The 12,593-nt window shown below is 35.4% G+C and overlaps 1 long non-coding RNA gene across 1 annotated transcript; it reads right to left on the reverse strand.

The window, feature by feature from the left end:
• Window positions 1–6,710: 6,710 nt before the first annotated feature.
• On the reverse strand, window positions 6,711–12,278 carry LOC128552545 (uncharacterized). Its single transcript, XR_008369108.1, has 3 exons — window positions 12,075–12,278; window positions 9,271–9,356; window positions 6,711–6,818 (listed from the first exon to the last, which is right to left on the reverse strand). It is a non-coding gene; the product is annotated as an uncharacterized LOC128552545 (long non-coding RNA).
• Between the last annotated feature and the right edge of the window lie 315 nt (window positions 12,279–12,593).

Raw genomic sequence — 12,593 nt, forward strand, 5'->3', positions numbered from 1 at the left:
AAAACACGGATATTTAACATTTTTCAGTGTATTTTGGTTTCATTGATGTCCATATAAGTCTTCATGATAGATAATTTTACTAGTATGCGCGTTAGCTTTCTAATATAAGCTTAAAATGTATATGTCGCGGGGCTCGTGTTTCCATTGTATCGCATTTTCTCTCATTTTTAAACAATTCTCTATAAAAACGGGTTTTTCGACGGTTTTAGTGCCATTCTGTTAATGATCAATATGGAATATTTGGGTAATATTATTAGCAAAATACCAAGCACTTTACATGGTACTATATTTTTTCTTAGAATTTTAAGTAACCATGGCAACAGAGATGTTTAAAATAGCTTATATCTTGCTTTTTGTCGTAATTTCTTCTAAAAAATATTGAATAAAATCATCTTTCTTGTAAATGTAGCTTTAAAACTTATTATTTTAACGTAAGTAATATTTTCGTGTTATTTGCATTTATTTAAACAATTTTTTCAGCTTAAAATACTTTTTACATTTAGATATATAGGTCACGGGCTTCGTTTCCATGGTAACATCGATTACATTGAAGAAACCACCATTTTCTACTTGAATTTGAACAATTTTTGAGCTTACTTTCAGTATAACAGTACAATTTATCAACGGAAACTAAAAAATAGGTATAACAAATCAAATTGTTCAATTTTTATTTGAAAATGGTCGTAATAAATAACCTTTCACCCAACTATATTCCCAAAAACATTGGTTACCATTATCCATTTTCTTACATTCCGCAAAACATTTCAATATAACTACATAAAAGAAGCAAATATTGATTATTATTCAGAGCGAAAGACTCATAAAAGATATTTCAGCAAATAATGGCTGTTTAAAAATCATTCAAATAAAAAAATGCACAGAATTACGCACTTTCAAAATAAAAGCCATTAATTTTGCGCGGTAACTGACACGTAATGACGTCATTTTAAGTCAACAATGTAATGTTTGAAGCGTATCTGCGCCAATTTATTCATTATTTCTGCATTATTGCACCATGTAGCGTTAGATCGGAGGCAGGTTCATGATTATTTTTCAGAAGAATGGATATACAAACACATTTAGTTTGTCGTAAATGTCGTCGTAAATCGTCACGTTAGCTTCCGGTTGGGCATGCGCACATACAAATATCAAGGTAACCTACCTCCTTAACCGCTTTGCAGTTCCCATAATTTTTTTATGCATCGGATTTTTACGAAGTGCATTTATTTTTCAGATGAAGTCAATATAGTTTTTTTCTGAACTGAATTATACAATGATTACATCTCATTAAATATTAAGTCTTGAATTTCTTTTGATGTGCTATCAGGTTTTTTTTTATTCTCCTTCGCCTTTTCATTTAGCATTTCATCCCCTGCATCGTATGCAAGATCCAGGAAGTATTTCCATATATAAATATGTTTCCTGTGTTTATAATTGCTAGAAGAGTCTTTCTGGTTTCTCGTATTAGTATCTGTATCATGTCCGAAATTGTCGCCACCACCATCAGCATCATCATCATCATCATAATCATGATTTAAGCTTTTCCTAAATCGGTCGAAAATAGTTTCGGACTAAGTACATGTGTATAGTCTGTTTCCTCATCTGAAGAGTTTCCATTCTTTGAATCATTTTCAGATATATTGTCGTTATGTGTATGTTGTAAATATTTGGATTATCTTTTCTCCCTATTTCACTATTGCAGTAAGAGCATGTTAAGTCATGATGTCAAGTTTTAAAATGACAAAAATAGGTTTTAGCAAATTTTATACACGTGCACGACCTCCTCTTCCGCCGCTTCCTCCCCCACAGCATCAAAAGTGAGTTGAAAATATATACTAGTATAAGTATGAAGTAGTCGTGTTAACTCATTTCTATGGAGGATGAATACTTCTTACTCATTTTCCAAGGAGGAGGAATACCCTGATTCACTCAATATTACTCATTTTCTAGGGAGGAGGAATCCCTCATTCACTCATTATACCTCTTCCCAGGGAGAAAGAGGAAGCCCTCATTCATTCATTTTTACTCATTCATTCATTTTTACTCACTTTCTAGGGTGCAGGAATCCCTCATTCCCTCATTTTATCTCCTCAAAGTGAGTGAATAGGAACCCCTGAATAACTCATTTTAACTTATTTTCAAGAAAAGAGGAATATCTGATTCAGTCATTTTAACTAGTTTTGACCTCATTAGTTATTATTTCAAAAGACTGGATGTAAAATTGTGCAAAAGTTTGAACAGACTTTAAAGTATTCAAAATAAATGACTAGGCAAACCTATGAAATAGAGAAAAGTGGAAACTTCACAGGCCGCTCAACACGACAAAAACGAAATTGTTGCAGGCTCGGTTTCATTGAGCCTGTTCATGAACGGTAGTGAAAATGCATGCTAACGCAAAACAACAAGAATACAAATAACAAGCAGCATTAATAACGGAATAATAAAAGTGATGAAAAATGCTGAATGGAGCACCTGACACAGAGCATCATTGTACCAATGAAACGGTTTTAGACTAATTAGACAATAAACCTTTCAATATCTATCTGGTGTCAATTTTATATGATTTATCGCCTTAGACAGTAAAATGACTATAAAATACAACCAATCGCAAGCCCATTAAAATCAAGCAGTGTAGAATAACATGTAATATGAAATAAGGCACTGCCTCAATCGGGAATCGATCAGACTTCAACTCGTCCCTTTAACATTTAAAAAAAACTGTCTACTAGGGTGTTTAATAACAGGCAAATTGTTGAGAAGCACAATGACAGAATCATACAAACTTAAAAGTTACCAGATTGCAACTCACTGTTAACAAGACTTAACAGACACACATTAACAATCTATTTGCACCACGGCAGGTTAAGAGCTCAGTCTAGGGAGACATATTAGCCTTCTTGTGCAGGCTTGGTTTTTTCTATTTGTGTTAATTGTAATTCTGAAATTACTCGTAAAACAAATCCTAATTTTGCTTTTATATACACATCACAAAGACTTGCATTACACTTTATTTATTGTATTTATAATGATCACAGATCACATAATTTGTTTTATCCATACATGAAATATAGCTGAACTGTGAATAACAACTTTTAATAACAGTACTGGATGCTTTTGTCAGGCTTTGAAATAAATATTGTCAAAATAAAGAAAATGTGACTTGCTGTAATCTGTATTCTAAAATGTACAATTTCTCTTACAACAAGAACAAATAAACAAGAGGGCCATGATGGCCCTGTATCGCTCACTTGGCATATTGACATAAAGATCATCAAGATCAACATTCTGACCAAGTTACATTAAGATATGATCATAAATGTAGCCTCTAAAGAGTTAACTAGTTTTTCCTTTGATTTGACTTGGTGACCTAGTTTTTGACCCCACATGACCCAGATTCAAACTTGACTGAAAGATCATCCAGATTAACATTCTGATTAAGTTTCATGAAGATGCAGTCATAAATGTGGCCTCTGGAGTGTTAACAAGCTGTCCCTTTGATTTGACCTAGCGACCTAGTCTTTAATCCCACCTGACCTAGATTTAACTTGGCCTATAGATCATCAAGATTAAAATTCTGACAAAGTTTCATTAAGATATGGTCATAAATGTGGCCACTACAGTGTTAACAAGCTTTTCCTCTGATTTGACCTGGTTACCTAGTTTTTGACCCTAGACGACCCAATATCAAACTTGTCCAATACTTTATTAAGGGTAACATTTTGACCAAGTTTCATTAAGATTGGGCCAAAATTGTGACCTCTAGAGTGTTAACAAGCTTTTCCCTTGATTTGACCTGGTGACCTAGATTTGAACCTGATCTATGGATCATTTATATTAACATTTTGACCAAGTTTCATTAAGATACGGTCATAAATTTTGCTTCTAGAGTGTAAACTAGCTTTTCCTTTGATTTGACCGAGTGACCTAGTTTTTGACCCTACATAACCCAGATTCAGACTGGACTTTGAAATCATCAAGATTAACATTCTGACCAAGTTTCATGAAGATAGTATATTACAGTCTTAAATGTGACCTCTACAGTGTTAACAAGCTTTTCCTTTGATTTGACTTGGTGACCTAGTTTTTGATTCAAGATGACCCAACATCAATGGGTGTCCAAGATTTTATGGAGGGTAACATTCTGACCAAGTTTCATAAAGATTAAATCAAAATTGTGACCTCTAGAGTGTTAACAGTCAAATTGTTGACGAAGGACGGACACAGGGCGATCACAAAAGCTCACCTTGAGCACTTTGTGCTCAGGTGAGCTAAATGCTAGAGTTGTCACAGGAGTGACGAATTATACCCCCACAATATGGCCTTATCAAAGAACTTAGCCAATAACAAAGCAGCATTTTCTTGAGCTATGACCTAATGACCTCAAATTCAATCTCCATAGTTTCATGATCCTCCGCCCAAGTGTTCTCAAGTTGTTGTATGGAAAAGGTTTAAATGTTCCGGGTCATCCTGACCTTTGGAACTCTAAATCAATACAGGTAATCTGCTGGTCAAGACCAACCTTGTACTAAATTTTGTATTTCTCATCCCAAGCATCCTGAATTTATTGTCCAAAAAACGTTTTAAAGAACCTTTATTTATTTTGTTGAATTTAACATCAAACCGACACAGGATAGGTCATATGGCGACTTTCCAGTTTTAATGGTGGAGGAAGACCCCAGGTGCCCCTCCGTGCATCATTTTAAAGAACCGGGTCAGTGTGACATTGACCTGTGACCTACTGACCTCAACATCATTAGGGGTCACCTGCTGGTCATAATCAACCTCCCTAACAATTTTCATGATCCTAGGCTCAAGCATTCTCAAGTTATAATCTGAAAAACATTTCACTGTTTTGCCTTATTGTGACCTTGACCTACTGACCTCAAAGTAAAATTTGACCTGTATTTCATGATGTGACACCTGTGTACCAAACTTTATCATCCTAGGCTCAAGGTCTCAAGTTATCATTCGGAAACGGTTCAACTGTTCAAAATCACTGTGACCTTGACCTTTGATCTATTGACCTCAAATTCAAACAACCCGTATTTTATCATGTTACACCTGCGTTACAAAAGCTATGATCCCAGGCCAAAGCGTTTGCAAGTTATCTTGATCTTTGACCTACTGACCCCAAAGTCGAACTTGACCTGTAACTATGTACCAAAAAATATTTAAATCGGTCAAGCTTTTCATGAGCTTTCATCTTTTTTTTTTTTTTTTTTTTGTTTTTTTTTGTTGGGTTTAACGTCGCACCGACACAATTTTAGGTCATATGGCGACTTTCCAGCTTTGATGGTGGAGGAAGACCCCAGGTGCCCCTCCGTGCATTATTTCATCACGAGCGGGCACCTGGGTAGAACCACCGACCTTCCGTAAGCCAGCTGGATGGCTTCCTCACATGAAGAATTCAACGCCCCGAGTGAGGCTCGAACCCACATCGATGAGGGGCAAGTGATTTGAAGTCAGCGACCTTAACCACTCGGCCATGGAGGCCCCGAGTTATCATCTGGAAGCCATGAAAACCTACTGACTGAAAGACAGACAGGCTTACTACATGCGGGTATAACAGAACATTCTCTTTAAAATCTCATGAAAAATATGAGAACTAGATGCCCATGGGCAATATGTCAAGCCTGCCAGCTGTCAAAAGGACTGGGAGTTGTGCATGACACTCCTTGTCTCATTGAGGCAAACATTTATGCCAAATAAAAGAGATTGCAAAAAGTTACAATATAAGTTATTTACAGTAACAACAAAGGAACGTAAAATTAAAAAAAAAAAAAATATAAGTCCACACAAAAATCCACACCAGCAGAGATAGGTCAAAATACACCCGAAAATTGGATGTAACATGCATGTTGTACTACAGAAAAGTGGTCTTGATTTTTCCCTACGACCAGTAATAAATAGGTTACAAATGTAAGCTATTTATAGTAACAACAAAGGGAAGTAATTCTAGGATCTTATGCATAACACTCCGTTGCATGATGATGAACAATTGTGCCAAGTTACATCAAAATCCCTCTATGCATCAAAAAGAAATTCTCCAGACAAAGTCATTCTTGTATCTGACTTTTGACCTCTAAGTGTGACCTTGACCTTAGACCTGGTTCTTCCGCATGACACTCCGTCTCATGGTGGTGAACATTTGTGCCAAGTTACATCAAAGTCCCTCCATGCGTGAAGAAGAAATGCTTCAGACAAAGTTGTCATTCTTGTAATCTTTGACCTCTAAGTGTGACCTTGACCTTAGACCTAGGGACCTGGTTTTTGCGCATGACACTCCATCTCATGATGGTGAACAATTGTGCCAAGTTACATCAAAATCCCTCCATGCATAAAGAAGAAATGCTCCGGACAGTCATTTTTGAATTTGACCTTTGACCTGTAAGTGTGATCTTGACCTTTGAGATAGGAACCTGGGGCTTGCGCATGACACTCCGTCTCACTGAGGTTAACATTCATACCATATATAAACAAGATTGTTCCATGCATGTCCAAATTATGGTCCAGACAAACAAATCCGGACGGACGCACGCACGCACATACACCGAATAGACATTTGGACAACTATGTCTTCGCTTCCGCAAGCGGGCTCGACAATAACAAAACCAATGTGATAATACATTATCTCTTAAAGTAACAGAGCTTAGTCAAACACTGCTGTTCTCAAAATATATTTAGTTTCTAAATAAATCCTGAATTCCTATCCTTGTTCTTCTGTCTTTTTATATTTTCTGGTGTTTCTTTCTTGCTTTTCAAGTATACTGGATTTGTTGACCTTCCATTCTGTAGCTGCCTGCTCTCAAGAAGTGAACCTGTAAAACAGAAATCAAATATTGTAAATTGATAAAAGTTTATCGACGCACGGACGGACGACGGACGCAGCGCTACCACAAAAGCTCACCTTGTCACTCAAGAAGTGAACCTGTAAAACAGAAATCAAATATTGTAAATTGATAAAAAGAGACCCCAACCAACTTTCATAAAGATCCCATGAAAAATGTGACCGATAGAGTGGTCACAAGCAAAAGTTTATCGACGCACGGACGGACGACGGACGCAGCGCTACCACAAAAGCTCACCTTGTCACTTTGTGACAGGTGAGCTAAAAAATCAATATCTGAGAACCGCTTCCTCCGGTAACACTAAAATGTAAATAAAATTTAACCATTTGTTGATGTGATTTTTGGGAAATGTTACCTTGCATTTTGGGATGTTGGGGAAAAAATGCAATATTTTTGGATTGGGAAGTGGCCGAATATAGGCCTCTGTCATATAAGGATGAAAAGCCCTGCCGGCTAACAATTTCTGACAAGAAATCATTTTCAAAGTTTTTCTTTTCGGTGAGTTCTATATGGAATTAAATTCTTTGGGTAATTTTGAAAGAGGACCACCCCATGATCATTCTGTGAAGTTTGGTGTAAATCTGCCCAGTGGTTCCAGCGATTTTTTTCCTTCTTTATAAAGTACCCCTAAAAGGACCTTTTCCCAATTGAAAAATGCAATCTTTTTTCCCAATTATCATCCAAAAATTCCCCAAATTACCAAATTAAGGTATTAGGTCACTAATAGTAATGTTTACAAAATGGCCTTTGCTTGGTATATTCTGAAAGGAAACCGTGTTTTGCACTATTTTGCAAATTTTAAACAACTTTTACCGCGCCGTTCTTTATAAATTTTGAATAATTTACGGTATCTCCTCGAGCTCAAGTAGCGACAGATTTCAAAGTGATAGCCACTATTCAAAACGTTTGCAGAGAACTCATTTTACCATTAATTTCGATAGAAGAAACATCAAACTATTGGTAACCAATTATGAAACACAAAACAAAAATGTTAATATCATTTTTTTCTATGGTGTCTCAAGTAAACAGATTTAATGAGACAGTATTCATACTTCAACATTGAAAAAATAAGGTCGAATGATGTGTTTCTGTTTTGAATTTTGCTTACTCCATTTAAAAATAACCTTAGAGAAGACGTAAAACCTACCTAAATTTCTTCCACAATATATAATCTAAGAGTGAAAGCAAAATAGAGAACTTTCACCGTGCGTAACTCAATATTTTTAAAGATGTGTAACTCTACCCCTTCTGTTTAAGAAGTAAATTCCCTTTGAACACCAAAAAATCGCCTATAAGATTCATCTTTTTCCATTTTTGTACAAAACATCAATAATAAGTCTTGAAAGAAGTAAAAACTTACTAGTAAAAAAGGAAAATAAAGAAAAAAAATTTTGGTCCCAGTAGGGTTTGAACCTACGCCCCCATAAGAATTGCAGTAAAAGTAGATTTATGGTAGGAATTAAATACTCTTCAAAAAGGAGGTTCTCTATTAGTGATCTAATACCTTAAGTTTGCATTTTTATGATTGCAGAAGGAAAACTTAGTTACATTGACATTCACCATGATTTAACCATTCAAACAGTTTGTTTGATGATATTTACATGGAATTAAAGGAAGAAGCATTCTAAATGATGTTATTAACTAACTATAAAAATTCCCAATCTGAGTAAAAACCCCACTGTTTTTCTCATTTTATCCGGTACCGGACCTTTTCCCAAAAGAGCAAAAAAAATCACTGGGTTCTAAAGAAGATTTTTACAAATTGTTGGCACATGACGGACATCAACTCATGTTGTCACCCTGTGACAGGTGATCGAGCTAAAAATTGTTTAAATTTGCATACATGTATTAAATTTTATGGTTTTGTCCAGAAATGCTTTATCATCAAGAAAATGAAATGGAGTCTTTACTAAGGTCTAAAAAAAATTTTGTTTCCGGTAACATGCTAAAAAAAATTAGGGTAGGTAGGTCGGAAAAACTTTTTCTTTGGATTTTTTAAAATTATTTTTAGGGAGACTTTTTGGAAATTATTTTTGTGTCAAAAAATGAATACAAATTGGGGGGTTATGCCTCTAGAGCATCAGTAAGTTGATTTATAACATCACTGTCCAAGCATAAAAAGTGCAGTTTTGCAACTTTTTGTCAAAAAGTTGAAAAAAATGTTCTCAAAGACAAAGGCGGACGGACCGTCCATTTAGGGTCGGGCCAAAAATTTATGGTAGGTCAGGATACAGGAAACAGACAATTTTTTTTACACCTAATGTTCCTTGGTATTTGATTCTATGCACTGACTCAATCGCAAAAATCTGTTCACACAAATACTAATTTGTATACAGTATATCATGCCTTTTGAATGATTGAAACTGCTTCCCATGGTGCACAGCTGCAACTATATAATAAAGAAACAGAAAGATAGAAATACCTTATGAGCCGCAAGCAAGTGGTTTCAGTCTGTCAACAAGCACTTTGGAGCAGTACAACAATACTCTGTATAATAGACCAAGATGCCTGAAAATAGTGAAAGGTGAGCAAATTAAGAAAACATGGACAACCAGCTGTTTTGAAATTTCAAAGGTCTAAGAGCTAACATCCTTTTTGCAGTTTATCAGTTTTCATGCCAATAAGATGACCCCAATTATATCATTGTCATGGCGGGAGAAATTTGTTAAATAAAACTTTTTTAATGAAAATAAAACAGTAGCAAATTTTGTCAAAATGTATAATGAAACGAAATAAATGCGGTTAAAAATTTCAGTTTTGAAAAAAGAAAAGTCACTGTATGAGTAGGTTTGTTTACACGACTGACCAGCCAGAACAGCCAAACATTCATAGCTGTCAAGGCTCCACAAAGGCCACGAGTGTGATCGGAGTTCGAAGGGAAGGTTTCCCTCGTGAGGGTCTGGAGGGCGATGATCCTTAAAAGCCGGAAACGCCCTCACATAGAAAATTTAGACTTTTAACACACAATAGATCTGGTTTTGAATAGTCTCCCTCCATGTTTACTTTTTGTGATGTTTATTCATGCGGTAGAAATAACATGTTGCACCGGTGAATGTAAAAGCTGTATTATACGGTATAAAAACACTGTGTCAACGTCACCTTGCATGTTTGATTCAATAATTTTCTACGAAAAAAACAATTGATTGCTTTATTTCTTTAACCTTGTGACCTTGAATAGTAGGCGTGTGAGCGTGATCTAAGGCCGAAATGCGTGTGGCACACGCGCAATGCGTGTGTCTTGACAGGTATGAACATTACTTTAACCCAGTGAATTCCAGGTACCTTTTTGACTTGGTGGTCTATGACCTTCACTTTGCTCGGTATCATGAAAAGGCAAAAACAGACTGGTAAAGCAGCTAGAAGAATCTGTTCTGCCTTCCTCAGTTTAGTATGAACACAGGAGCCGACAAAATGCTACAATTGTTTATTGGTATCTGACGGTCATGATTCATAAACGTATAACTTTAAACGTATTTGAGTATGTGTGCAGTGTACAAAATTCAGATTTCAACTAACCATGCTGGCAACCAGATAGAAAATTTTCCAAGCCTGACACCAATTTCACATGTATGCCCGAACTTAAAGCTGAAGTTTGAACCATAAAACAACTGGTCTAGCTCATACCCTCAAAATACTTCATCATATTGTTTGGGACATGCTCGACTGGGGATTCCTAGGAGAACAGGAACTGAATGCATCGGACCAAAAAGTAATGTGAGCGGCTTCAGTTTGCATTTGCAGAGCTCAAATTTATCTTTTTTGACCAACGTACTGCAAATTTTAGCATGTAGCTTTTTTTTCTTGTTGCTTAATCTGAAATCTACTTGCAAATTTAGACTTTCAATTAAGAATGTTAGAATATCCTAAAAAATCATGCTAGAACATCAATATTGTTTGCACGGTTTTCCTTGGTGTACAATTTTGTGCGTTATAACTCAAAATGACCTTCAAAGTAATTTGGAACGCATCATTGATGGCGTAACTTAACTACTGGCTGAAACTACGGCAAGGCAAATTTTCGTACCTAATACCGTATTATAAATAGCGATTCAACTGTATACATGTACGAATTAGTAAGATAGCCTGCGTTCTAGATTTAATTATAAGATAGACCTCTACATTTCTTTATAACCAGTAACCCATTCAACAAAAAATGGCTTTACCAAAAAAGATGTTGTGTTTTCTGTTATCCTCAAATGAAAGCGAATCTACAAACATTAACAAAAACCGCAACAATTTTGACTATTATTTGTATTTACAAAATAAATTGTGTGAAATTTTTATCTTAACTTGCATTCCATGAAATTGACTTGCATTTAGCGAGTCCAAAATTTGAGCCCTGTGATTTGTGAAAGTAATTACATCTTCTGCATGATTATGGTTCTGACTAACTCTTAAACTCTTGCATTTATGGAACAGTTTGAATTCAATTCCTTCATAATTCTGACCAACTAATCGAGCATGCTTCAGAACTCCAGACAAGGGCTGTATTTTTGTAATTACGAACTTGTTAGGGATCAGATATGACTTTATTTTAAAATGTGGATGTATCAATACGAATTTATTTTAAAATGTGGTTGTATCAGTACGACATGTAAACAGTACATATATTCCAAAGAAAGATCGAGCCGAATTGCATGTCTGCGCCAAGTTGCGCTTATCAACGTTATCTCGACTGTTGACAATTTGCACGGTGTCAAATGAGTGTGGAATATACGAAACAAACACCAATAGCATAATGTAATGCATTAACACATAATTTTTTGGACTTCAAAAATTATGCGTCATAAAAATCTGAAAAGGGGAAATAATTCTACCAAAACTGAAGGCAACCAAGTTATTTTTATTTTAATTTGTGTCATATGAAGAGATGAACCAAGTTTGAAAGAAATATCTTTACTATTTTTCAAAAAATGTTAGTTTTTATGTCGAAAGCCCGATCGGGCAATGTAACCAGCCTGTTTAAAATCTATATTTTTTTCTATAAGCTGATCCGATTCCCTATAACGCTATATTTAGGCCTAGCACAGCTTATCGGCAGAATCATAAGCTCAACTTAATTACTGTGTATACATACAGTGAGCCTTAAGAAATAATAATCTAAAAGGCCCATTTCAAATTGATGAATAAATAAAAATGTAAAAAATAAGAAATTTCTATGCTTTTTATGGGTGGGGTGTTTGTTTACATTGCCTATGATTATACAATGGAAAGTTAGTTACTCACGTTTCTAAAAATGTCAACAGGTCCAACCATGCACATGCTATAATGGAGTGCCGTCCATATTCTATATAAAAGTAAAATAATTCCATTAATCAGTCACGCCTGCAAGTAAAATCACAGATTTCTTAATTTTAAAAATTCAATATAGGCTTAGTAACAAAGAAGTTCAAAGAAACTAAAGTACCGGAAAGGAATTAAGTCCGATCTGAAAAGCGACACAAAGGTGTATCTATTCTCTCATTCCCCGAGCTGAAGAACTCGTTGGAGAATGTTTTTGTTACCTCAAATTTTCAAAATGTCGGCGCCAGTGTAACGTGACCCTATCCACTCTCACTCTAAATATAAAAATGTTCAAAATGTCGCCGTTTAAAAATGCTATTCAGTATTGAATAAAGCATGTTTGTATCACAAATTATATCAGTGTAGTCACGTTACCGGCTGATTAGCTTCTGACGCAACAAAATTAACAGCTTACTTTGAATATTCTTTCGAGTCGCAGACATCTTATTGTGCGGATATTGC

This window comes from Mercenaria mercenaria, unplaced genomic scaffold (genome assembly GCF_021730395.1).
Source record: "Mercenaria mercenaria strain notata unplaced genomic scaffold, MADL_Memer_1 contig_2892, whole genome shotgun sequence".
Taxonomy (NCBI): Eukaryota; Metazoa; Mollusca; class Bivalvia; order Venerida; family Veneridae; genus Mercenaria; species Mercenaria mercenaria.